Source organism: Brienomyrus brachyistius, chromosome 5 (genome assembly GCF_023856365.1).
Source record: "Brienomyrus brachyistius isolate T26 chromosome 5, BBRACH_0.4, whole genome shotgun sequence".
Classification (NCBI taxonomy): domain Eukaryota; kingdom Metazoa; phylum Chordata; class Actinopteri; order Osteoglossiformes; family Mormyridae; genus Brienomyrus; species Brienomyrus brachyistius.
Genome location: NC_064537.1, coordinates 14,099,404 through 14,099,629, shown reverse-complemented (window position 1 = coordinate 14,099,629; position 226 = coordinate 14,099,404).

Sequence of the window (226 nt, the reverse complement as noted above, 5' to 3'; positions counted from 1 at the left end):
AAGAATTGACTTGAGAGGACATCATAACAGTTTTTTGATGTGCCAAAAAATGATTAGTTAGGGGTATAAAATGTGTCATCGCTTTTTACTTTTAATATCTTATTTCCTGCTTTCTCAGTCATGTTCTGCATCTCAGTATGAGCAGAAAACTCAATGGACTCAGTGTTAGTTTATCGGCCACCCTGAAAAACAGGCTTTTCTTGCTATATTATATTAACAAATATTC